The sequence below is a fragment of the Macrotis lagotis genome, chromosome 2, assembly GCF_037893015.1.
Source record: "Macrotis lagotis isolate mMagLag1 chromosome 2, bilby.v1.9.chrom.fasta, whole genome shotgun sequence".
Classification (NCBI taxonomy): Eukaryota; Metazoa; Chordata; class Mammalia; order Peramelemorphia; family Peramelidae; genus Macrotis; species Macrotis lagotis.
Window position 1 is genome coordinate 120,118,134 of NC_133659.1, and position 24,357 is coordinate 120,142,490.

A 24,357-nucleotide genomic window follows, 5' to 3' on the forward strand; every position below is an offset into this window, starting at 1 on the left:
TTTTTTTGGTATGAATTGGAGAATGCATTCATTTAATTGTTTGATTTTTTTTTGCCCCCACTCCCAACTCAACAATGACTACTAAACTTAATTTTGTTATTAGCAGGCACAGGGTTCAAATTTCCCTAGCATCATTAGTCATATTCATTTCTTATACAACCCATGAGATTCACCATCAATCTTTAGTCACTTAAAAAAATCACTAAGATTTGGGAGAGAGGGAGGCACTTTAGAAACTTTAACTTTTTTTTTCTTTTCTCTTTTCTTCAGTTTTATTAGACATTATTTGCAAGTTAACAATGGTGGTTTAGTTCCAAGACAAGCTCCCACAAAAGTCCAAATAAGCTATGATGTTGCTGAAATTTAGCATCAATAATATTATTTAACCTAGTTCAAGTAAGCTATGATGTTGCTGAAATTTAGCATCAATAATATTATTTAACCTAACCATTATGAATAATAAAATTTCTGTGGGAAAATGCATTCTTTCAGTTTATGCAACAGGATGGTATCTCTATTCACTTCAGTAATGGGGCAAGAGGAGACTATACCATTGACACTAGGATTCACCTTTGACCTAGAAGAAGGTTTTAAGGAACTATCCTAATTTTAATCTGATGGAATTAGTGGATAGGAGAAGAGTTCTTAAAGGGAAACAACATTTAGTGATGAAGATTTTGGAATTTGGAGAAAGAGGAAGGAGCCAAGGATTTTCTTTTTGCTTTTTTTAGTGGGGGAGAAACACCTTTCTATGTTAATTGTCTGAAGTCAGAAATTGCTTGCTGGGGCAGCTAGATGGCATAGTGGATAGAACATCGACCCTGGAATCAGGAGGACCTGAGTTCAAATCCAGCCTCAGACACTTAATGATTGCCTGGCTGTGTGGCCTTGGGCAAGTCACTTAAACCCATTGCCTTAAATAAAAAAATAAATTGCTTCTAAACCCATGGAAAGGTTAATAAATTTTCCTACAGATTTGGACAAGGTAGTGCCAGAACTGAGATTTGATATTCAGCTGAATCCTATGCCTTGGTTCATAACCACTAGGTTTAACCATAAACCAGCTCCAATTTATTTACTCTAATTTTGCTTCCAAATTGGTCCTTAACTTCATTCACTTGTAGCACTCAGATATATCTGGAATATAGTATCTCACTAACATAACATGAGCAATATTTCTATTACTTATAACCCTTCCATTGTGAACTAACAGGGACAGATTTGTGGCAGTGGACTTTTACTTTTGCTCCTCAACCCACAGTTTTAAATCCCTGAAAAGCAAATCATCTAGAGAGCCATCTAAATGAATGAGAATTGTCAGCTCCCCTCTGATGAAGGCCACTGAGAAGGAAAGCAGGTAACCTATTCCTTTCTCTGGATTCCAGGGGGTGTCTTCTGAATTGTCACTATAAATGAGCCAAGGTTGAAGCTTCAGGATTATGAACTCTACTGGCCATCTGTCATCCTTTTGTGTATGTGTGCAACTATGCCTACTTCATACACTGAGAACTTGTAAGGAGGCAGGAAAAGTTGGTCTGTAATCTAAGTAAGAAGGTCAGTGAGAGTGGCAGCAGTCAATGAATCCATCCAGAAGAGGCTAGTAGCTTTAGGCCATAGGTGCCTAAAGTGAATCAGGCTCCTGAATAGATATTTTTGGCCACAACTCATTATTTCATCAACAGAGGTCAATGCTAGACTATTTGATCTACCTTGTTTATGGGAATTGAACTTCCCACTTAGGACTTTTCCTACCATCTCTTCTATCCTTCCAATATGGCCTTGTCCAGCACAGTCTATTTTTATTTTCCCTTCTGAACCAGACACCATTAAACACCTAAACTTTCTCATTAGAGCTAAGGAATAAGGCACATGAAAGTCCTATAAGTTATTTTTTCACTCAATCCAGGCCTTATGATCTGGAGATATCAAAATGTGTCAAAGGAGAGGAACTAGTTTATCCCTAACAATGCAGCAGTGTCTTCCAGCTGACAGACCACAGTTCTAGATACTTGAGTGTTATATCAGAGACATACAAGGATCTCAATAACAAAATGTTAATATAGCAGGCTTGTTGATTTGCTTGGGAGAAACAGCCATTGTCTACTCAAGCTGATGTTCAGAATCTTGACATCTGAAACTTCCCTAAGTATAAGGAATAATGCCCCCCCCCATAGAACAGTTATGAAACTGAACATAGATTATACGTGTCTGTAGTCTAAAACACTTTAAGTTTCTTGAAAAGAATTCTGACAGTATACAAATAAGTTAGAACTTAAAAATTTTCAACATAAAGCTTTGTAGACAATTTCCTGCTTTCCCCCTTTTACTCCATCCCACAAACAGGATCAGTGTTGTAACTAATGGCCCCAAGTCGTAAAGGTTTTCATGCTTTAAGAAGAAAAGGAAGGAAAGGCTATATAATGAAACTCTAAACCTAGACAGCTTGATCCTCTTTAGGTAAACTGGGAGCTCTCACGTAATCACAATTCATTTGCCATATTCTATACTTTAAATATCAAAGTGTACACTGGAGAGAGCATGAACATTTAACTGTATCCTAGATTCATAGAGCTCAAATAATTCTAAGAAGAAATAGTACAAGTTGGAAGCATATTAAAGGTGTGGTTGTGCAAATGAAATAGATTTATACAATGTTTGTTCTTACAATTCAAATTTCACAATCACCAGCTTACTGCTGGTGACGCCCCGTCCCCAAATTCCTAGGCTTCCAAACAGCAGTAAACCAGAACTAGACCATGAAAACCAAACTTTAATTCACTAATACCACATTTCGTGGCTTTTACTTCCTGATTCTATGATTAAGATATGACCACATAGCCTGTGAGGTTCCTTCTAATATTAAAATTCTGTGAATTAAGCCATTAGAAGTGCACTTGGAAGAGAGAGAGCAAGGAGGTAGGCTGAGATGGTAAAGAAATGGTCACTTTCTTGTGCATAAAGAAAAAGAGGAAGCAAAGAATTGTAAGGTTTAAATAAACTCCAGTCCAGTGGTATCAAACTCAAACTGAAATGGTCACCATTAAGCTATAAATAGGTAGCTCTGGGGAACAGAGTGACCTCAATTAAAAAAACAATGGTTTTTATCAATACATATAATTTTCTTTCAGATTTTTAAAAGATATTTGGCATTATAGTTCCTCTCCTTTGACACATTTTGATACCTCCAAATTATAAGGACTGGATTGAGTGAAGAAATAACTTATAGTACTTTTTATGTGCCTTATTCCTAGGTTCTAATAAGAAAGTTTAGGTGTTTAATGGTTTCTGGTTCACAAGGGAAAATTAAAATAGACTGTGCTGGACAAGGCCATATTGGAAGGATAGAAGAGATGGCAGGAAAAAGTCCTAAGTGGAAAGTTCAATTCCCATAATCTAATCTTATTTGTTTAGATGTTCCTTCTTGTGATGCAGATCACAACTGATCCATATCTGGCCATCTTGTACCTCTAGGAACAGCTAAATGGCACAATGAATAAAACAAGGGACTTGGAATCAGGAAGACTTTGTGACTTTGGGTAAATCACTTAACTTGGTTTGTCTCAGTTTTCTCATGTGCTAAATAAACTGGGGAAAGAATTAGCAAACCATTTCTATATCTCTGTAAAGAAAAACCCAAATGAGGTCATGAAGAGTCAGACACAACTGAACAATAAAATCTTGTGCAACTCTTGTACATGTGTTCCCACAAATCTGCCACAGAAAATCTATTCATTATACTGGGGGCATCCTACACCTTTATCTTAACTCTGAAAGAATGCCAGGCTTTCTACATGTTATTCCAAGCTCTTGCTAAATGATCAGCTTAACCAATTTTTAAAGCATACAATGATTTGATGACATCCTTTATTCCAAATCTTCTTTTCAGTTGATTGTCAAATGGTGAAGCAGGTTCACCACACCATCATCTCTTACACATGAATTAGACTAAATATCTCTTAGGTTTCCTTCTGTCAAATTCTCGGATTCTGTGACTTAATTTTCAACAATGGAAATTAAAGTTGTAATGTAGGTAGTGGAGTACTATTACCAATGCAAACTCTTTATTGTTTTCTTTTAGAACACCATGCTGGTGGGTTTCTCAGTTGATGGGTTTTTCAGCAGAAAAGTGAGGGCAGTAAGGATGGAGAGAAGTAGATTCCCCTCTCTGACCATCTCCAGCTGCTGGGGATGATCTCAACATCCCTGCTCATAGCTGAAGCATGAAATGAGGAAATTAGAGAAGGTTCTTGAGAGATTTAAATTGAACTTATGAAGAAAGTCCTGTCTTCAACAGACTAAATAAAAAATACTGAGAACTTCATCAGCCAAAAAGCATTCTAGTCACAACTGGCTATGTAATATTGTCATACAAGGAACAAGCACAATAACCACTACTGTGATATAGAACCCAGGACTAGATGCTAACTTCAAAGGACATTATTTGAATTCCAGAAAAGTATCTATTCATAATAGTATTCTTTGCTATATACTTAAAGAAAAGCAATATTATTTGTTTAGTCTTTAATTTTACTGTCTCTCAATATTACTTTACTTATCAATATCTGTCTAAATGACCTCTTAGAATATAAACTAGCTACTGAGTGATAAGTGCCATATGACATTACCATGGGGTCTGTGCTGCCTGAAATACCCTTTTATGGAACAATTAGCTGTGAATAATTCACAACTAATCTATCTTTCAACAGAAGGTAGTATGGAGTAGTGGGTCAAATGCTGGACCTGAAGTACAAAGAATCTGGCTTTCACGCCTAACTCTGACAGCTACCAGCTGTGTAACTGAAAGGTCATGACTTCTCTTAGGCTATGTTTCCTTATCCATAAAATGGGAATAATAATGTCTGTAATATTTCCTTTTACAAGGTTGTGATGAGGCTTATGGAAGAAAACATATACAAATTAGAAAAGGTTACATATAAAATATCAATTACTGTCATTCAAAAACATTTAGGCAAAAGGAAGTCTGTGAAGGAGCAGCAGGGAATAGAATATTGAATCTGCTATACTATTAGATCATAAGCTTCTGGAAGACAAGGTATTATTGTCTTAATCTAAATTCTATACCTCCTCCAAGACCAAGCTTAGTGCTCTGCAAAATAAAAAACATATTAATAGTAAAAGCCCTTATTAATATGGCATTGGTATTTAATAAATGGTTCTTATTTTATACTATTAAACTTCCTCCTAAAGGTGATTTGGACTACTATATGGGGGAAGCAGCTCAGAGATTCTAAAGAAAAAAAAAGTTCACCCAGGAAAAATGAGAAGTGTCATGGAGAATAAAGGTTGAAGAAATTTCATTTAGGAGACAGAATATTTCTGCTCAAGTCTTTAGGTCTGGGGAATTCTAGATGACTCAAATTAATGGTCAGTACTAATTATTTATTGGTTTAGGAAACTGTAAGGTGAGGAAATACCCTCCACTGATCCAGTTTGACCCTTTCTCTACAACTTATGATCTTAGAGAGTTGCCTAGAGTCACTAAAAGATTAATTTGCTTGTCCAGGATCACACCACTAATACATGTCTGAGATGGGACTGGAACCCAAGTTTTCTGGCTTAGAGATCTGGTCTCATAACAACTAAGCCAAACTGCCTCATAATAACTTATACTGCAATTTTAAATCCAGTTCAAACTAGAATGTACAATGTTGCTCTTCAGCTAAACACAGAAGACATTTCAAATAATCTCAAACATTATTTTAAAGAAAGTTTCCCCATATAAAATTTGTTGCTTGAATAATTGGAGATTTATTTCTAGTAAAGAAAGAGGACTGAGAAGAGACAGGAAGCAGGAGGAAAAAAAGAGAAGTAAAGGAGATGGAGAAGGGGAAAAGGGAGAGAACAAAACAAATACAACTACTTTTAGTATTTAATGTAACTTTCAAAATCATTTTCCATCTAATCATCAGTAGGATTTAATTCCTCAATTCTTTTTTCAATATACCAAATTCTATAGGTACGTTTCTCACAAATCTTTTATACTACAATTTGTAATCTTCAAAACATCCCCTACCTGGAAAATAAATTATTGCAAAGTAGATTAAATGAAAATTAGGAGAGGACTGGTTTAATGTTCATTTTTATTCAACTTTAATTCACATGATTTTTTTTTGTATTCTTTAAATAGTCAATAAAATGCACACTAATGTCCCTTATAAACAGAAACAGCTTCTTCCTCCTCCCCAAATATAGTAGATCCTCTCTTATCTTTCTTTCCTCCCCTTTATCTAACTTTTGCCTTTATCCCATGTTTTTTGGGAACTGTTAAGTTGACAAAGTAATTTTGGTTTCACTTATCAGCATGAACTTTGGAAGCCTAGAAGGGCAGCAACCCAAGCATCAGAGATGTAGGTTCTAAACAGTGAAGCTAGAACACTGCTTAATGTAAATCAACCCATCCTCACCCCACCTCCAATTCCCCACAGCTGCTACACTAAAATGACTACTAGGTTGAAAGGATTTTTTGAAACACAAATGGGTTTTATGTGGAATTATATGCCTCAACAATTTCTAGGCAAGAAGATTGGAAATTTATGTCACTATCCACATCCTGAGGACTAAAAAATTTCTAAGATCCCAATATCTAGCAAAGAACTGATATAGAATGAGGGTGATTGGAATTGAATTGTCATTCTCTTCATTCACAATAAGATTAACAGTCATCTAGTTAGGTCGAGAAATATTTATTAAAAGCATACTATGTGCCAGACACTGTTCTAAGTCATTCTTAGTAAATTATCTGCAAAATAATACTACTTCTGATATGGTTCTGAGAAAATCATCTCCTTACATAAATGAAATTTTTGTTCAGAATTCAATAATTCATAATTTATGATAATTCAACTTGACTTGAAGTTCATTTTGAATATTCTCTAAGAATAGACATGATGGGGATCTGACACATGTAGTGACCCCCATAAGGGATTCTAGTGTTGACTTCTGTAGGAATCATGATGACATGAAAACGAAATGACTTAGAGAGTACATAGTGTACGTGGGAAACATTCCAGCTTGTTAACTCCATGTTTAGGAAGATCCCTTTTCAATTGATTGCATAGCCAGAACTTTTAGCTCCTTTAAAAAGGCCTGAATCAACTTTGGTCATTTCTCCCTTTGCTCTATTCCCAACCAAATGAGAGAGCACGATGACTACTTCTTTCATTTGTGGTATCCAGTGAAAGATGTAAACATGGAAGGCCTCCAGGCCTTTTTCCCTTCTAAGGTTCTATATTTCCCAAGAAATAGGCCAGAGTTCTTGGTTTTTTTCATTCATTTTTTTTTCTCATGGAAGATGCATAGAATGAAGTCTCTAATCTAATCAAGCCACTAGTATCTAGAAGTCAAAATGCAAGCTAGGTATTGCAGCCAGTTCAAAATCAATGAACCTAGGGAATAAAAAGGATCACTAAGAATGACCTTCTGGATTTATGCCAACAAAAGTTGAAATAAGAACTCAACCATCAGTAATGAGAAATTGCTGGGACCAAGGCTATTTTCAAAACTGTGCTAAGCTTTAAGCCTACATCCTCAGAGACTGAGGGGGTATAAAGAAGAGGATGCTACAAAGATAATAGGGGGAATCCTTGTATATTTGTTCTTGCTACTTCTATAAACTAAACATGTCTTTGTTTTTTTGTTTGTTTGTTTGGGGTTTTTTTAGGTTTTTTGCAAGGCAAATGGGGTTAAGTGGTTTGCCCAAGCCCACACAGCTAGGTAATTATTGTCTGAGACCGGATTTGAACCCAGGTACTCCTGACTCCAGGGCCGGTGCTTTATCCACTGTGCCACCTAGCTGCCCCTAAACATGTCTTTGTTAAAGAAAATTAGTGTGTTCAAAATGGAAGAGGAAAGTGGTCAAAGGGTCCATAAAATAGGGGAACACAGCAGGTGGTGGTTCAAAGCAATGAGAGAGAAAAAAGATACTAAGATACCCCATAAACCCAGGTCCAGAGCATAACTGTTACACAAGGGACTTGTTTAACCTACTTAAGAAAACCAACTGTGTATGTGTGTTTTAAGGATGGAGAACAGTACATGCAATTAGATGCTAATTACAAATGAATTTCATCTGTTCATTAAGGCAGGCAGAGTTAAACTTTTACTTTTAATATTCAATGAACTATTCCATTCAACTTAACCATTGAAATGAATTCTATTAAGTAACTACTATGTACAAGCCAATATTCTAGGAAATATTTTTTAGAAGATGAAAACAACGCAGTCCCAGATTTCAAGGCATCTATGATCTAATAAGAGGAAGTAGGGTGGAGAAAAAAGATGTTTTCAAATAGATATAACTGTAATAGAGACCCAGGAGGAGTCTAGAAAAATTGGTATATAAGATGAGGCTTTCTGGCAGCAGATAAAGGGAAAAAGTTCAGGAAGAGGGTAGCACTTAAGCTGGACCTTGAAAGAAGAGGAAGATTTTAGCAAGCATAGTGTGTCTCTGCCATGAAAGACTTCATAGGCCTAGACAGTGAAGCAGAAGAGGCTAGCACTAGTCCAGTATTCCAGTTTATTTGCTAAGGGTCAAAAATGTTTTTTGTTTGATACAGGAAGCCTTAGTCACAATATTCATATCTGAAAGTCATAAAACCATATGTTTTTAAAGAATTGAGGATTTGAACTTTTCACTAATTCAGATTGGTTTTCACTTCCCAAGACCTATAGGACTAAAGGTGTTAACTCATTGCTATTTATTTAACCTGACAAAATAACTGGCTTGTGCAGTCTTGGCAAATGCAAAAGAACAAGAACATTTGTCTATCTATCTTTCTGTCTTTCTGTCTGTCTGTCTGTCTAGATGTCTAGCTATCTAGCTATCTACCTAGCTAGCTATTATATATCTTAAATGTCTATATCTTCAGGGCCTTAGGAACATTCCAAAATGGAGAGAATAACAACAAGCAAAATTGGCCAGAGAATGTAGAATATTTCTGGGGCATTAGCTCACATTCAGGGAAGCATATATGAATTACAATGAGCTGCATCATTGGTGGCCAATGCTACACATATCATGACTATTTTTTTCTTAATGAAACAGATTAGGAAATACTGCCTCCATTGAACAATGGAACTTGTCCTTAAATCATCTTCTCATGACTATTCTGTGAATTCTGTGATACCTTGAACAGCATGTTTTCATTCAATGTTCATCATCATTATTAACCCTCCTTACTATTTATTCCATAAAGTCCAAGTCAGAGTTGTACTCATAAAGATTAAGACTCTAGAAATAAACTTATCTTAATGGAGCACATGACACACACTGGAGATCAACCTGAACAAAGCTACTTTCTTAAATTTGGATATAAAAGTGAAAAGTGGTGGGGAGGGAGAGAAGCAAGAAGTCTGGGAAATTATTCCAATGTTCAGTATTACACCAAAAATCCATGAAGTGACAGATGACAAACTACTTCTTAAACTTTCTCTCTCTCTTTTTCTTTAAAAGGAATAACCATGAGCCAATTCTTTTCCTTACACATGCAACAAAGGAACTTGTATTTCAGGATCAAAATAAATGAACAAAACATCTGAGAATCTTAACCTTTTTTGTTGTCATAGACTCCTGTGATAGTCTGGTGAAGCACATGAACCCCCTTCTCAGAATGGTTTTTAAAAGCAAAAACAAAATATATAGGATTGTTTATAATACAAAGGACATCAATCATATACATACACAAACACACAGTGTCCTAAAAGTCTTAGTGTCATTTTAAGCTACAAAAGTCTTGATGCAGTGGATGTCCCAAAAGAAGCTTCTAAAGCTTTAAAGTTTACTTAGACTTGTGGAACATTCTGTTTGTTCATGCATGCGTGTGTGTTAAACATATATATTATGTATGCATGTGTGCACATATAGATATGTATATACATTGCAAAATATGCATAATACCATATATACATAGTATCCCTATACACACCAACATGTGAATGTGTATATGTATGCATGTATGCATGTATTTTAGACTAGGTCCCCTTATCTTATCTAGGCTGGAAAATACATGGGCAATTCCTGACTCCAATTCCATTTCTCAGAGTTATATGAAGTTTGACTAGGGGCAGTTTATTATTACTTAAGCAATCCACTGAGCCCACACTCTTGGAAGCTTACTTTATTAAATCCAAACTTAATTCAGACACCCAACTACTAGTATGTATGACCACATGAAGCAAAGCAATTATATTTAAAATATAGTCATCAAAATCTTTTTTTTGGAAACCAAGTTCCTGGACCTCTGCTTTATAACATTCAGTGACACAGTAGATACTTAAAGTCTTTTTTATGGATGGGTGCATATAGATTTATGTTTATGTGTATATGAGTACACACACATATTAGTCTGAGTGTGTTCCTATTCAATCCAGAGAAGGTTGAGATAGAGCCTGTCATGTTAAGAGAATCTCCTACAGCTGGAACATTTTGAGTAGGTAGCACACTCCATGTTGTAAACTGCTCATGCAGCAGGACTGAGAAAAAGGCATCTCCTGGCCACCGGCTGTTCCTAACTCCAGGAAAATGAAAATACAGCATCTCCGCACCTGTTCACCTGATGGTGAAGGAAGGAAAAGCCATTACCGAGTGACAGGAGACAAAAAACCAAAATCCACTTCAGCAACTCATCCCAGCGTTGGTGATTAATCTCACACTCCCACAGCCTGATGCACATTAACCAGATAATTAATAATTTCTTTAGGGATTCCGGCTCGGCAACTGTTTTATCAACCTGCACAGCATTAGGAGGGGAGATGCTGCATTTGTGATCAAACGGCTGGAACCGAGAAACTGTTGTAGAGGAATGGAGGGCTTTGCTGCAGTTTGTGAGCCTGCTTTAAGATGAGCAAGTGTGGTGTATGCTGGCCATGTTAATTCACTTTCAGTATAGTTAGCTGACTTGTATATTCCAAGGAATAAGCTTTCCTCTGCTCCCTTCTACCCATTTCATTGAACAATTTGGATTGTCTTCTCAAAAGAAGATTCCCCAATATTAATATAGCATCTTAGAGACTTATAGACATATGCTTTACCAGAGTAGATACAAATGATAATAAATAAGACAGAGAGAAACCTCCCTGAAGTAGAATATATAAAAAATAAAATAAATTTACATATTGCCAGAATCCTGTAACCCAAGGCTTTCAACTAATTGGGTGAGCAGTATGTTCTTCCTTAGCATATTACAGTATTTTCTCTTAACTTTTTGCTGTTTCCTGTTCACAGTCTTACTCTCAAGGACATAAGTCATAGAGAATCAAGATTACTCTGTCCAAATGCTCTGCACAAATTCAACACTCTAGTTGCATGTTAAAACTAGCCCATAGGAAAAAAAAAATCTCCTCCCCCCCTTTTTTTTATTAAGTTTTTAAGACTGTGACTAAAATCCCAAGGAGAATAATAAATCACAAGGAGTGCTATTTAAAAGGCTCAGCATTAAGCTTTCACCTTATTCATTTTCTCCTACAATGTGAAAAACACTTTATTGAAAATATTACTTTACATTTTCTCTGAAGTTTATACTGAATGCTATTTGGATAGAAAAGAAATGAGAATACAATTCAACTTCACAGGATCATATTAGTTGTGTGTGTGTGTGTGTGTGTGTGTGTGTGTGTGTGTGTGTGTGTGTGATCTGTACTTTTCTAATGAACTTATGAATATTTTTAAATAACAACGACTTTGCTTGTGGTATATCCATTTACTATGATATAAACTACATGAGGCTGGGAGAAAATTACCTGTTGTTTTTTTTTTTCCTTCAGCCCCAAGTCATCATTTAATAACTGTTTTTTTTAAATTGAATAGTGTCAACCCTGACCTATACAAAACTGGATAGTAATGCTATATAATCTCAATACCCTTCCCTAAAACAGGAACTGAGTAACCACACTGGGGAACCATCTTGTATGAACCACCAAAATGGGTTTGCCCAATAAGCATACAATTCCAAAGGGATGTGCTTTGTTCTTTGATGGAAATGCTGGAAAAATCTTGTTTTCTGAGCAGTTTCCACAGCAAGAGAATCTTTGAGGCAAGCTTTGGGGTCAGATAAAAGAAACTGTACTGTACAGGTATCAGAAATTCAGGTTTGCTGTAACCTGAGCAGTAACAGCAGCAAAAGCACAATATTACACTGCACTGAAAAAGTTCTGGGGAAATACACATATATCTGGAATCATGACTTTTTTTCCTCTCTTTTTCTTCTTTATCAAAATGGCCTGATGCCAAAGCCAACTCCATGAAGAGCCTTTCAAAATGGAAATAGCATTTTAAAATAACTATAAACTATTTCAACCACTAATTGTTTTTAAGATTTCACTATATGCTACTAATTGAAAATGTGTAGCTCTTTCCATTCATTAGCTTTATTACAAGTGCTCCAATGAATTAAAGGAAAATCTGTCACAGACATCTTCCTTGAAACTTTCACTAACCTATGCTAACACATGCTTGGCACTACAGATATAATTCTCATTAATTCAGCAGAAGTCACTAGACTGAATTGAAGATGAGAATTTGGGGTTTATAATGAACAGACCACCATCAATTCACATATACACAACTCCATTACAATGCCAATGTCAGAAGACCCGGACAGCACTGCTTTCTACATTTAAAGTGAGACAAATTGTACATCACTGATTACAAGTAACAAAATTTTTACTGTTATCAGATACAAGCTTACACTGTGCTGTTTGCTATAAAATTCATTATGCTGCCTGCTGTAAGATAACTGAAAAAGGCAGAACCATTACCTTTTCAGAGCTTATAATATTAATTAAATAGCACATATGTAAACATGAGGGCACAGTCCAAAACACTGACAAGTGTTTACTTTAACATATATGTATTGTCTCTTTAGCTATGCTTTGTACAGAGCTGTCAATTTCATAATATCTGCCCTAGAACTTCCAAGATGGCAGGGAGAGATAACACCTTCTATAATTAAAACTCTTTCTATCCTTTCTATTTGTAAGCAAACATTTAATGAACCTACTATATGAATATATATGTGTGTATGCTTACTATGTGCCTTCTATTGATCACTATCCAAATTATAATCTACAACCAATACTATGATTATAATTATTGCAAAACAAGAGATGAACTTTCTTGAATTCTGGAATGTTATTATAGAATTAATCTTCTGTGTTAAAGAATGTGATATACGAATGAACATTATTTATTTATATATATTTTTTCCTTCCAGATCTTGGTTTCAATTCATATATATTTTTAAACATTGACTATAAAATACATAAATATTTTAAATGATTCTCCATACTATGGGTCAAAGGGAAAGGCAACATGAATTAATATAGAAAATTATGTGCTATTTTACATGGGGATCAAAAAAAGTTTAGACTAAGTTCTTTTTTTAATGTAGGCTTTTATGGCCCATGATTGTACCAAATGGAGAAAGAAGGAACAAACTAGGATAAATGTTCTACTGTTATAGTGATATCAATTCATTTCAATATTACTTATTTTTCTGTAAACAATGATAATATTCTGAAAAATATCAAATAAGTTCTCTTTCACAGATCCTGGTCAAACAAGGATGGAGAAACCAAATTAAGTTTTAATATCAGAGTCATTCTCCATTTTTACTTTTTTCTTTCTTCCATCCTTTTATTTTTATGCATTTTTCCATCTTTAAAAGTTAAAATGAGTAAACTAGTAAACAAAACTATGAGCATTAATCTTAGGTAATATCCAAGAGATTAATAAAGTATTTGTAATGTTTTCAAGGAAATTATTAATTTTGTTATTATTTGTGCAATATAGGCAGACTGTTTCTGTCCATAATTCAAACTTTGAAATTTCAGGGTTTTTTCCTGAATTGTAGTTTCTCTAAAATTCTCTCATTGCTCATTGGAGACAGTCTTAGGAAATGAAACTCCCTGTATGTCTTGTGTATCACAGACTAAGACCTGCCACATAAAGGAAGGAGAAGGCAGTTCCATGGAAAAAGCACAAAAGAAAAAGGACTTAGAAGAAAGCAGCCAGATGAGCCATAAGACTAAATAGATGAGAAAAACTAGCAGCAAGGCCATGAGAGTCATAATAGTCTGGCCGAATTACATTCCTCAGCCATTACATCCAATTTTATGGCTTGGGTTAGGGCCCCAAAGCATCATTTGTCAGCTCCCTTAGTACTCAAGAGAAAGAAACTCAAGAGGTAAGTAGCTTCAGATCTTGAGTTTCTCCATGAATGCCATCAATTGGATGGAAAGGAAGCCCAGGGAATAAAAGGGATATGAGTATAACTCCCTAAAGATATGGAAGGTGGCTCCCATTTTTTTTGTGAGTATGTGCATTTGTTTCAGTTTCTTATTATTTACCTTCATATTTTGGTACAATTAAAAGCTTTTTGCCTATGAGTTCATGAGTCTTTTGTATAGCTTAAAAGAAATATACTGCTAGGGGATTAGAAGTAAATTTTTAAATAGCTGCTAGAACAAAACAGCACAGTGAAGCTAGAAAACAGTAAGATGGTCCAGCATAACATGGAGTCCAGGATTACATTAACATTTGAAATGTATTTTTGGATACACCTGACCTCAGCATAGCAGCTTCATATTTGATACTGATTATTAAATGGGTTTTATTACATAAATCTAATAAAACTTTATTTAAATATTCACCTTTTTTAACAGTGTAATTTGCCTAGGTCATTTCCTAAGTCACAGATGAAACTGTAATTTTCTAAACTTTTCAACCTCTCTCAATAGAAGTAAATATTCATATGAATATAAAGAGAACTTTGACCAAATTTTTAGCTGTTTTAAGTCCTAGAAAAAAAATTATTTTGTCTCCAAAATCATACATTCAGTTTAGAGTACATACTTATACCTTAACTGTTTGTATGTATACCAACAATATATGTTTCAAACTCTCTAGCAAGTTTCTCTCTGTTTGTCATTCCCATATTTTCCATTCCTGGTTTACCAAGCAAGTTCTGGCAACAGAACTATAGCCAACAACTTGTCTATAAATGCATAAATGTAACTTGGCAGGTGGATGGTAGCAACAATACTATACAGACAAAAGAGATAAGATCTAGTCAACAGGCAAGTGACAGGAACTCACCCTTTCAGCTCTGGGAGTCTCCTTTTCTATCCTCTTCTGATTATTATAGGGCTCCCTAGAAAACTATAAGCAAAGAGGAGGTATGAGGAATAGTCAGTCCTAACCACCATCACCTATTGATGAAGTGTGCCTGATTGTGCATAATAAACACCATGTTTTTGCTTCCCTCTAATTCCCACTAGAAAACATATTGTTTCATTCAGCATTATTACATATTTGCTCTAATTTCCTCAAGTTGGTTCTGGAGATTGAAACTCTTTCAGAGCAGTAGAATTAAAAAGTTGTCTGCATTTTTCTGTACATAGTAGGGATCTGTGAATTTGAATTTTTAAAAACCATTTAAAAGTACGGGGACCATGGCAAAGCAAAATCACAAAGAATCATAGACTTCCTGGTAGGAAGGAAACTTGTCCAAACCATAACCTGAAAGAGAATCCCCTCTATAATAGCAACATACTCAACAAGTACTCAACACAGTCTTTGCTCAGAGAAGTTCTAGAGGATACCTACACATTTTGGCTATCCTGACTTTGCTTTATCCCTGGCATGGCTTTAGAAACTAGAATATGTTGGAACACTATAGCCAAATAAACTTCCAATTTGCCCTCATTCAGGAAAATCAATGCATTTTCTTCCTGCTCCCCCCACCCCCGTTCCTATTTACAATCAATACAAAGGTTTAAGTTAACTCAATCTTCAAATCCAAATAAGAGTCAATGCAATTTGGGTGTTTTTTTTAATCCAAAACTATACTCCCTTTCTAAAAAGAAATATAAGCTTCTGTTCTCATATGGTATCATCTTAGGAGGTAAGCGTAGATCAACTCAAGATAGTCTCAGAAGGAAGTTTTGGGAAAACATCATTGCCAACTATATGAAGGAAACAATAAGAGAAGAAATCAGCAAGGGCTATTTTCTATAGATCAGGAGTTTGACTATGTCTTATGGACTAGACATGCTGATCATACCACATGCCCTTTCTCACATAAGGCAACATCAAAAGCTTTCAAAAGAAACATAGAGCGACAGTATCCTCATTGGTATGCAATATGACAGTTCAGATCCAAACTCTGGGCTACCTTTTGAACTATCTGTCAGGGGAGGAAGACTGTTATTTTCCTTTATCTTTTACTTTTAAGAACTTTTAGCACTTGTGATTCTCCCTTTCCCTGTGCTCTCCCTCTGTAGGTCTCTCTGTACATGTGTGCCCCACTCTCTCTTTCTCTCTTTGCCTCTCTCTTTCAGCCTAGATTTAAGCATTAACCTTTGATGTAACATTTTTGCTCCACATCAGAATGGATAGAATGAGCTTCAGAGGAGCAATTGAGTTGAGAGAATGAAAAGGATGACATCACTTCAAACGTGGACTTTCTGGGAAATTATCCTTTCAAGCATTCCCCTGCGCTATCTACTGGGGACACTGTACTCTCCCTGACCACTGCATGTTGCCTAGGTTTCATTTGTTTTGATAACCATTTGTTTTGTGTCTCTGTTCACAATATTGTGTTTGTGTGTGTGTGTGTGTGTGTGTGTGTGTGTGTGTGTGTGTGTGTAACTTAGGCTTTTATACTTTTTCAAGCTTCTGTGTTCACTTTATAATTCCCAAATGAAAGACAGGAATTCATTATCATCAGTTATTAGTTTGATAATTCTAAATGAAGTCAATATAAACATTTATATGGCCATCTGCCCAGGAAGAACATTAGGAATGAGAATATGTGGCTGTGTAACTAGTATTCTCTCTGTTCTTGTGCATATTGTGCCATACACAAAAATGAGGCAGAAGGAGCAGAAACTTTTTGGTTGGGTTCTGATATTTGCTTTGTGCTCACTAGTACTGGCTAGATTTCCTTTATCTTTCATAATGAATGAATTTCTCCCCATTCTCAGGTCTGGATTATTCAGAGAGGTATTTATGTTGTGTAGAACACTACCAACATGCTATAAGATTTTTCTGCCTTCTTCAAATGCCTTGGGTTCATCTATATAGAAAGATCATTTCTATCTCACATGGAGAAGAATCAGACTATGTATGGATTTTTCATATCTGGATAAAAATTAGCTAATTCATCACCATGAACAAAGGTAGTGTTATGAATTTAGCATTCAACTTAAAAAAATAAATGTATCCCTCTTTAAATTCTTCCTTCCCAAAAATATTTTTTCATATTTCCAATCTTTCAATTTTTAAACTTGTGAAGACTTAAGGAAAATGTAATCCATATGTCTATGATTCATTTACACTCAGTTCATCAAAATTCTGTTTTTGTATTAAATGTCAAAATGCCTTTTATGTCTCTATTTATGAACTCTTTAAAGTCTTTATTTTTAAATTATGGGAGAATGTGTTTTGCCAAGTTTAAAATCTACAAAGACATTCAGAATTCTGGTCTAAACATCAATTTCTGGAAGAGCTAATTTTGTTTACTCCTGGGAAACTTCCTGTTTTATGAAACATACTTCCAAAGTTTTTGGATATATTATCTCACATTCTTCATTTCAAAAGTTGTGCTCACTATTCTAACTACTGCTAATGTATACAAAGGTGATTTTTGATAATTAGTGTATGTCTGCCCTTTTCATAGTGGGTGATCATATCTGTTACATGTCTGTATGGTCTGCAGGCATTTAACTATACAATACATAATTCTTAAGATTAGAAGATAATTCTCACTGTTTTATTATAAGAGTATACTTGTTATGACTGGTAACTCTTCTTTGCTACATCAGCAAACTTCTCTGCTCAGAACTACACATCTGCTTTCAGACACAGAAAGCTCATCATCTTCTTCTTTAACCCCTGGGCTCAATTTCCCATTCATTTATATCAATCCAACTAGAAATTCTATGGGATTGGTAAAAACACAATGAGATCAATTTTTTTTTAAAAAAAAGACATTTCACAGAAATCTAAATATTATTGGAATGTACAGCTCCCGATATTCCAAATACAAGGAGCCACTAGTTGAATAAAGTGTATAGTGAAGAGTCCTGGACAAGAAGGAAGGAGATTTGTGTTCCAATCCGCCATCTTTCCCTCAAGTTCTTTTGTGAAATCAACAGACAATCTCTAAGGTCCCTTCTGATTCAAAATTTGTCCTACTATAAGTTTTGATATTATCAGTTTCATCAAAGATTTACCTTTTCACATCAGTTTTTTTAGGTGTTTTTTTTTTGCAAGGCGAATGGGGTTAAGTGGCTTGCCCAAGGCTACACAGCTAGGTAATTATTAAGTGTCTGAGAATGGATTTGAACCCAGGTACTCCTGATTCCAGGGCCAGTGCTTTATCCACTGCACTACCTGGCTACCCCTTCGCATCAGTTTAAAAGAGGACAGTCTAAATGAGTGCTACACAGTTCAGGAAGATCACTGAGAAAACATAAACAATCCAGAGGAGAATGAAGATGGTGAAAGGTCTTGAGGGAACTGAAGATATATAGCTGTGATGGAGAGAAGACTCAAGAAGGACCATATAGCTAGTGTCCAAGTACATGAAGAACTACAATGTGGAAGAAAGATTAGGCTTTCTAATCAGAGGGCAAAATCAGGATCTCTTTCCTCCCTACCCCCAATCTTGATGACAGTCCAAAGGAGACCTAGTTCTAGCTCAATGGGAAATGGATGGAATTTTTCAACAGGTCTCATAGCCCATAAAAGCAGTTGCTCCACTGGAGTCTGGTTCTCCATGATGCTCAGTGATCAATCCTATTAGACACAACTCCAGTCACAGAACATTTGGGGCCCAAACAGAAATTATTTTTTTTAGTCAAGTGAGGCTTTCATCTTTATATTCAATGTGAATGTCCAACCCCATGGAGTGAGAACTTTCACTTCAAGATATTAACCCTATTGCTAGTAGAAGCTGTAAACAGGCAAATTTAGGCAGGAAGTCAGGGGTGGGGTGAAGTGAGGGAACTTTCCTAATAATTAGAACCATCCTAAAGTAGAAATAAATAGCCTTGGGCGGTAGTGAGTTCCCTGTATTTAAGTCTTTAAGCAAAGGCTTCTGATATGTTATTGTGAGAATTCCTTTTTAGATACAGGTTAGATTAGATTGTTACTGCAGTTCTATCTACCTCTCACATTCTGTGAATCTGTGAAGTCCTTGAGATACTCTCCCCAAAAGGCTAGTTTGTCAGCATTTCTGAGGCTGAGAAATATCAAGTCTTCATTTTTAATTCACTTTTCCTCAATTACCTTTCTCCAGAAATCAAGTCAATTGAACTACAACCAGTCTCTTTGCACAGAGAATCTATGAGAGAAGGATGCATGTTTGAGACCTAGCAAGATAGAACCAGATTCAAGTACAGCACTTCTGAGTTTCAGATGAAAGGTGACTTGTTGCAAAAGATTTTAACAAGTAATGGATAATATGGATAAACTGGCAATGTGAACACCTACTAATGTAAATTTGTTGCTAGGTTAATCGTGTTTTCTAGTAAACAGAAATGTTTTGTTTTTGTTATATCCTTTAATGCTTAAAAAAAAGCTGTGATTTCATAAATTGGGTTCTCCCCACACCATTGAAAAACATAAGCCTGCAACATTGTAGTAGATGGTTTCATGATTTTCTGTGGCCAAAAAATAAGCATTACCAAACAGCCAGTCCTCTGGTGATGAGATTCTCTGAATTTAGACAAGCTAGTCAGTCCTATACTATCCAGGTCTTTTAAGTTCCTCAAGGACTGCCAGAACTTGCCTTTTGTTGGCAAGCTTTCAATAATCCAAAGTTAACTTTATACCATCACAGTAGGGATCTAATGAAAATATCTCTTAATTCTGATAGGGTGAAATTTTTTTAAAATTTCAAATTAAAGAATGTTTTGAAAGAACTCTAAATTGCCGCTTCTTGCTGCTGTCATTGCCCTTTCTTTGGTGATTCATTCTACTTCCAAATTAATCCTGGGTGGAAGAGTCTCATCATGCTTCTACACTGCCACAGCACTGACCTCTACTTTAATTTGAATTTTAAGCAGAACCAAGTATTTTTTTTAGTTCCACCCACCTGTCAACATATAGCTGCATAATAAGATAATACTTTCATTTAATTTTAAAACACTAGACACCTGCAGAAGACTTCCATGGGAAATGAAGAGAACAATTGGATTAAGCTTTGTTTTAATAAGCCCAAGATTCAGTATCTCTGGCATCATGTTATGCTACCATGAGTAGATGCCAAATAAACCCTCTGTAAGGGGAGAACTATTATGAATGACATCTTTGGAAATATATGGAACCAAGGCTTCTTTTCCCAGGAAGAATCACTGAAGCTGTTCATCATTCAAATGATAGGTTTTGCTGGTTCAAAGAAAGAATCTTGGAAGAGGTGACAATTTAAAGGAAAAAAAGTTAGGAATGTCACATTTGTATTATTCAGATTTTAAAAATTGAGGTATGAAGTTTCATTCTTAAAAAACAGAGCCAGAATTTGTCACTGACTTGAAAAAGTTATGGTTCTTTAGAAAATATAGAATAACTTTTTTATTTAACTTGTTCATCACTGTCATCAACATCAACTATGAAGTCTGGAAAGCAAAGTGAATTAAGTGTGTGTGTGTGTGTGTGTGTGTGTGTGTGTGTGTGTGTGTTCTTATGCAGCTGACTTTTTTGAAGTTATAAAGATCATTTTATAAAATTTGATAATGCTTACTTTTATATCTAATTTAATGTTAAATTAAGTTGCTCAACTACAGTTTATTCAATAAATTTATATGTTAAAATAGATCTGAATTAAGAAAAAGGAAATATGGGTACAATTGCCCAGTTAAATGAAAATATACACATCTCAGTGATATTTTAAAAAGAATTTCCTCCCAACAATCCTGTAGGTACAAAGTGCAAGTATCATTATCTTCATTTTAAAGTTTAAGAAGCTGATGCTCAGAGAGATTCAAAATCACATGGCTAGTACACAGCATACATAGCTAATACTTAAGCCCAATCTCCTAACACAATGGTTTCCCTAATAGACTATATTTCACTACTTAATAACAGATTCTAAGGTATGATCTAAGTACATTAATGGTTTATGGCCGGACTACAGGCTGGCACAGCCCAAGAAGGTACAGGGCATTTCCCCAATAACTCATAGGAGAAGTAATCTATACTTCCCCTCACCTCCCTCTCTGCTGTCAAGTGGGTGAAGTAGATGGGAAGTGCAGTAATAGTTTACTACTCTCAAAAACTTTGTGCAATGGATTAACAAAATTGGCCTGGTTGGTCTGCTTAGGAAAAAAGACATAAAACTCTACAGAAATGAACATTTATTTGCTACCATGGGGAAGGTGGAGGAAAGGGAGAGTGGTAGAAAAATATGAAATTCATAAACTTGCAAATGGATAAATGTTGAAAATTACCTTTGTAAATAATTGGGAAAAAATAATAAAAATTAAAAAAGAAAGTACTTTCCTTCAAAAGAAAGAAACAAATCTTGCTAATAATATAAAATACTCTGTCATTTTTGTTTATCCAAATAAACAAAGAATAATGGGATAATCTATATATTTGAAAGCTATTATCATAAAAATAAAAAGTTTATAAAAATAACAAAGAGAAGCTATATTTATAAATAACTACATATTCATATAAGTATATATATATATATGTATATATTTCTATTCTCTTATGAATTAGGAATGAGAAAATGGTCAACAGCACAGATCATATCTGTAAGGGAGTTATAGTCTGAGAGCTGGGGCACAGTATTTTAATTCTTCCATTCTATTCTTGGTCTTAATCTAATTCACTGTGTGATCTGTGTTTCTACATCTAATGTAAATGAAAACAATAATATCTACCTTACAGTGGAGGAGAAAGTGCTTCTTATGACACACATAGAGATCTTAGCATAAAGTATATAGCCTATTCTCATTATCTTAAACATTCGGTATGATTTCACATACCAAGAAATAATGAGACCTTTATAAGTTTCATATTTTCTGTCTACTATCTAAGAGCCATAAGTTATAAAAGGTCAGCTTGGAGAGTTTTATCAACAAATCCTTCTTTTCCCTGATCAAATTTAAGCAGTAAGGACCAGTGGGCTCCTCTATGGCTTTCCTGGAGAAATTTGGGGATAAACATGTCAGCAAGGAGCAACAAATTCTTTTCATTAGTATATAAAGATTCTGTGAAGGATATGGTATTAACCTTCTCTGTTCATTATCTGGATAAAATTACTTCAGCTAAAAGGTTAATAATTACACAAATAATTTACACTTCCTCAGTTTTCATGCTGCAATCCTATAGTTGCAGGATTTCAACTTTGCTCCCAGAGACCATTACGGGATGAATGCAGAACAAAAATAAGTCCAATTGGTTGAATAGCTTTGGATAGAAAAGCAGGAAATGAAGGGAAGACTATGGGTCTTGAACATTTACTTAATGAAGCACAGCAACATGATATTAGCAGCACCAGCCAGTATGCTTCATTCTTGAACATATTCACAGATTTTTTGTCACACTGCTGTGTACTGTCTTCAATTCCTCATATTCTCCCTCTAACCTTTCTCCACCTGCAAACAGGGTGTCATTGTTTATTAAAGATAACTAATGCCCTAAGTCTTTATTTACTTCTGTTTATTGCTATTTTAGCAAGAGTCACCAGAGAGCAGCTATGCTTCTGGTCCACTAGGGTTCTTTAATCACTGTTAGTAGGTAAAATCATCTGTGACAACTAATCCAAAAAGCAGATTACATTTATTTTGGCTACAGTGGCTTGCAATTCGTTAAAATCAACAAAGCCTTTTCATTAGCCCCCTGCTGATGTCCTAAAAACAGACATTTCAAGGGTCTCAAAGCACAGAGCTACACATATGCAGCAAAGCTAAGTCAGACAGATTTGTAATACCATTCTTAACAAAAAATCTTGTTAAACTAACAAACAAGAAACCAAACCCCTCTGCTTTCATACAGAGGCTTAATTAACTGCTCTAAACAGCAAAATCGAAATCATAGATGCAAGATTTCCTGGATTTGGATTCAAGACAAACAGTAGATTAATACTGTATTATTTATTAAGTGGGGTTTATAAAGGTAAAAAAAACTAAATAAAACCAAACTGTTATTTTCAAGATGACAAAAGATTTTTTAAAATGGTGATAAACATGGTAATTCCTATATCTGAGGAAGATGAGATGGACATTCCCTCAAAAAGAAGGGTCTTGAATAACAACTATTAGTGAAGTCAGCAAACCCAATAATCTGATTGTTGAGGTCTCATCTTAAGTTTTACTAGTGGTTAGAGACATCTACCATAGGCTCGAGCAGTGTCCTGACTACAGGCTGGCTAGTACACATCACCCCACCAGGACTTCATTTACCCTCTCTCTATCTTCTCTCATATCCAGAAATAAGACTATTGCCTTTTTTTTTTGCAGTATTTCTCTCATTCCCTGCAGTTACACAGGGCAAAGCATAAAAGAGGAGGGCCTCTTTATTCCTGAGTTGGATCATTCAACTCCAACTTCAGAAAAAGGGGCATTGCTGAAGGGAAGCTCATAGCAGTGATTCTGCCCAACTGCCATCACTATGTCACCACACAGCAGCCATAATTAATGAATATATCAAAAGGTCTACTCAAGGAGCAGGAAAGGTAGACAATGATTTATGTTTACCTACAGGGAAAATTATTTAGCTTCGCCACATCTTTCAGAATAAAAAAGCCCAGAAAGATTTCAATATGGCATGATATCTCCTAAACCTGGAGGGGAGTTCAGGGAGAGAATCCTACCGAAAAATACAAAAGAGAGGAAAGCCTCAAAGGAAAGAAGTTCCTTCTACCAGAGTATTTTTATTTGTTTGTAAACATTATTTGCTCTTCAGTCTCAATTTGACTGTTGTCATACTCTATGAATTTCCCTGGCTGCTAAAGCAGAAGAATTATTTGTTTATTCCCCCAGCATTATCTTGAACATTGTCAAAGATGATTATTAGATGACACCTCATACAAGTTTTTACTCTAATATTCAGATGTCTACTTGTTGAAAGGGGAAGCCAAAAGCAGCCCTCAGGAGCAAGGGCTCTCTGCTCTTTTATACCCAAGTGACAAGTGCACAGGGCAGCCTTGGAGACAAAATGTCCAGTTCATTGTCTTGAGGGCAACTGTCCAGCAGCCCCTTTAGCCGGTTTAGATTCTTTGGTACATACCATGAGAAAACAGCTGGCTGTGAAAACAGATAATAAAATCCAGCCTGGAAGGAAAATCCGCATACAAAGCTTCTCTCAAATGTCTAATCAGAGTTTTG

General features: G+C 35.4%; 1 protein-coding gene across 3 annotated transcripts in view; it reads right to left on the reverse strand.

Moving 5' to 3' along the window:
• The window catches only part of ESRRG (estrogen related receptor gamma), a 604,123-nt gene that overhangs the window by 443,940 nt on the left and 135,826 nt on the right, over positions 1 to 24,357 (reverse strand). Inside the window, exon 3 of one of the 3 annotated variants that reach the window (XM_074222673.1) lies at positions 15,113 to 15,175. The exons of the other annotated variants lie outside the window; for them this stretch is intronic. The gene's annotated coding sequence lies outside the window, so the exon portion shown is untranslated. The remainder of the gene's footprint in view (positions 1 to 15,112; positions 15,176 to 24,357) is intronic. 3 annotated transcript variants of the gene reach the window in all.